Source organism: Triticum urartu, chromosome 7 (genome assembly GCF_003073215.2).
Source record: "Triticum urartu cultivar G1812 chromosome 7, Tu2.1, whole genome shotgun sequence".
In the NCBI taxonomy this organism is placed as follows: Eukaryota; Viridiplantae; Streptophyta; class Magnoliopsida; order Poales; family Poaceae; genus Triticum; species Triticum urartu.
In genome coordinates this window covers 3,539,830-3,543,847 of record NC_053028.1, presented here as the reverse complement: position 1 = coordinate 3,543,847, position 4,018 = coordinate 3,539,830, and the positions used below count along the sequence as shown (strand labels likewise).

At 47.9% G+C, this 4,018-nt stretch overlaps 1 pseudogene; it reads left to right on the top strand.

The window, feature by feature from the left end:
• The first annotated feature begins 758 nt into the window (after positions 1-758).
• LOC125524381 lies at positions 759-1,818 on the top strand (annotated as a pseudogene).
• Positions 1,819-4,018: the final 2,200 nt, after the last annotated feature.

The following is a 4,018-nucleotide window of genomic DNA, read 5'->3' as shown; positions in this document are numbered from 1 at the left end:
TTCGGTCTGGGATCATGCAATTTGAAATGTATGTTTAGTTATGATTTCAAGTGGATGGATTAATATCTCATGTACTCTAATATTGGTGATGATGTTCATATACTTTTAGTGACCAACATGCTCAAATGTATGGATTTCTTGCATGGTTCGTGATGTAGCAGAAGCTATTAATGAAATCAAATCTACATGGAATATCGTACAGTACATATGTATGTGCAGTTTTGTGTAAACCTCATAGGAGAGGGGCACTCGTACAGGTTTGAAAAATTGAAGGAAAACTTGATTGATATATGAGAGATTTGAGGTGGTTACTGTAAAAGTTATGTCCTATATGTAACTAGTACCAGGGGGTTATCATGAAATGTACACTGAGAACTCTCCACCTAAATCTGTACCAGTCATCTTTCATCCAATGGCCCAGGTTCATTTTTTATATTTTTTCACCATAGACCCAGATTCTATACTAGTCGCTCCCGATCCATTTGGATATACATATGTGGGCTGCAGGTGTATTTCGTCTGCCCTATTTTCTACTGTATTTATCAAGTGGGCTGCAAATGGAGGGGCGTGCATGGAGCATGTGGTACTGGATGTGCGTTTCTATATCTGCCCTATTTTCTGTGATATCTCTCTCTCAGACGCCAGCATTCCAACGCCGCTCTCCCCTTCTTCCAATCGGTAGCTGCTTGCAGCTCTTCCTTTCACTCCACCGCGGTGGCTCTTCTTTGCCATTTTTTAGCATGCCGACCTTGTCTTCCATGGCGACTCCAGAAGAAGGGCCGGTTCCTTTCGAGGACGCTCTTGTTATTATAAGCACAAACCTTGTCTCCACCCTGCCGAGCGCGCTGGAGGCCAACGGTGTAAAGAAGCTCCGTCTTTACCAGGGATTCTGGCTACGGGATATCCACGTACCGGCGGCCGTCGCCCTCCAGCGGCGATTCGAGCCCGCCCCGACGACGTCATTGTGGCCAGCTTGCCCAAGTCCGGCACCACGTGGCTCAACGCCTTGACCTTCGCGACGATGGCACGCAGGGCCTACCCTCCCGCCGGCGCCGACCACCCGCTCCGCCGCCTGAACCCGCACCAGTGCGTGCCTTTCCTGGAGGGCCTGTTCCAGGGCGGCCGGGAGGCGGAGCTCGAGGCGCTCCCGTCCCCGCGCCTGATGAACACGCACATGCCGCTCCCAATGGTGCCGTCGGCCGTGCCCGGCTGCCGGGTCGTCTACGTATGCAGGGACCCCAAGGACATGGCCGTCTCGGCGTGGCATTTCCTCCGCCGCCTGCAGCCGGACCTGGCGTTCGCCGTCGTCTTCGAGTCCGTCTGCGACGGCGCGGTGGCGTTCGGCCCGGTCTGGGACCACGTCCTCGGCTACTGGCGCGCGAGCAGGGCGATGCCGGACAAGGTGCTCTTCCTGCGGTACGAGGAGCTGCTCCGCGACCCGGCCGAGAACGTCCGAAAGCTGGCGCGGTTCCTCGGAATGCCATTCTGCCCAGCGGAGGACGAGGCTGGCACCGTCGACACCATCGTCCGGCTCTGCAGCTTCGACCACCTCAAGGGCCTGGACGCCAACAAAACCGGGCACTTGGATCCACTCCTCCCCATCCCGCGTGATGCGCTCTTCAGGAATGGGGCGTCCGGCGATTGGGTGAACCACATGACGCCGGAAATGGCGAGCCGTCTGGACAAGATCGTAGCTGACAAAATGCGCCGGACAGGGCTCACTTTTCAGTGACTTTTGACCTATTCACGCATTACTTTTCTGGTCGTTTTGCCGTCAATATATCCAATAAATCTCTGCAATGTATTGCCAGCAGTTTCTTTTAAGGGATTGGCTAGGAGTAAGTTGACTGAATATTTGATTTGGGTCGGTCGCTCTGTTTTCAACCGTCAGATTTGAAATGAACGGCTAGATTGATTTCTTCAACCCCCAGCCAGATCTACTGTTCATCTTCTTCCCTATAACCGCCGCACGTACCACCGGCCTAGCCGCCGTCCTCCGACACCCACGGCCGGCGGCGCTCCCGCGCCAGCCCGGCCGCCCCGCCCTCCCCTCAACCGCCGTCCACCGCCGTGCTTCCGCCGCCCCCGGCCATCCCTCTACCCCCGAAGCCACACCGCCGCCCCACCATCACCCCCCCCCCCACCGCCACCGTCTACCACCGCCCCCACGCGAAACCCTAAGATGAAAACGGAGCTTTAAAATTAGTTCGTAAGGGCCTTTAGTGCCGGTTCCATAACCGACACTAAAGGGTGGGCACTAAAGGCCCCCCCCCCCTTTAGTACCGGTTCGACACGAACCGACGCTAAAGTGCCACCACGTGGCGTGAGCTCGCGCCCTGGTATGTGGGACCTTTAGTACCGGTTACTAAAGGTTTTATTTTATTTTATTGATTTTTTTTATTTTTAATTTTTCTGAATTATTTGATATTTTGTCTCTAATTACCTCTCTTAACTGCTCAAGTGTGGATCACTCATTCCAAATCGCCTAACTTCCCGGCCGGTCATCCATCCTCTCACTCCCCCAGCCTGAGCACGCTTAACTTCGGAGTTCTATTCCCCCTACATTCCAAGTCTGCACTTGTTGTTTTCCTGACAAATGTAAGCTGTCAATCCTATTAACCCGCAGCAGTTTAGCTTGAGCATTAGGTCACACGTTTCACCGTTTGAGTTTGAAACTATTATTCTAAAAAACAGTAATTATTTAGTAACACTAATATTTCTTGAATAAGTTTGACCATAGTTTGACCACAGTTTGACCAGATTTGACCAAAATTCAAAAAATTGAAATAATTATTTAGTAACACTAATATTCTTGAATAATTATGTAGTAACATTAATACTTCTTGAATAAGTAGTTTGACCAGATTTAACCAATTTTTTTTAAAAAAAAGAAATTTGACCATATCTTTTTTCCTTTTGGAATTTGATGATTCTAAAAAATTTCAAACAGGCCGTAGGCGGTCTCCATCGGATGCGGATTTTTGTGCTGAATTTTTTGATATATTATACGTTTTTTTCCGACATCGTATGCAAAAGTTATAGCTGTTTTACATTTTCCCTACATTTTTTTGCAAAACATGTCCAAATTTAAGTTTTCAAATTTTCCTAACTAGTAGATGTAGTAATATAACTACCTCTCGAAGGATTTTATTTTTTGAAGTTTTTATCATTTTCTTTTGATTTTTTCAAAACTGAAATGGCGATAAGGGGGGGAGGGGTAGAGTTTGAAAATTGCCCTAAAGTGCCGGTTTGTGTCTCCAACCGGGACTATAGGTTAAGACTCTTTAGTGCCGGTTGGTGACACAAACCGGTACTATAGGTTAGACCTTTAGTACCGGTTTGTGTCACAAACCGTCACTAAAGGGGCTCGTGGGGCCCTGGCCTGACGCCAGCCTGCCACCACCCCTTTAGTACCGGTTCGTGGCACGAACCGGTACTAAAGGTTCATTACGAATGGGCACTAATGCATAGCCATTCGAACCGGCACTAATGGTCACATTAGTGCCGGCTTAAATACAAACCGGGGCTAAAGGGGTGAACATTTGACCCTTTTTCTACTAGTGATACTGGGGTAGCCTGCCCAGCGACCTTCTTCTTCCCCTACGGCGAGTTTCTTCCTCCCCGCGCTTGTTTCTTCCTTCATCCAAAATCGACTGAACCAGTATTCGAAAGTCAGGCGATTGACATGTAGCTATTGTGTTCTTTTAATCAGTATCAGTAGTCCATCAAATTTTTTACTCCCCATATTAGGTTTGTCTTTAGTCAAACCTTTCAAATTTTGACAAGTTTATAAAAAAAAGAGTACTCACGGTACCAATCAATACCATGTCCGTCATGAAATATAATTTCATATTGCATTTATTTTATGTTGTAGATGTTGATCATTTTAATATAAATTTGATCAAACTTCACTAAGTTTGTTGACTTAAGACCAACCAAATATGTGGAGTAAAAATAATAATGGAAAGAGTAGTTTTGGTGAACTGGTTGGTGCATGCAACTTAATATCTAGTATCGC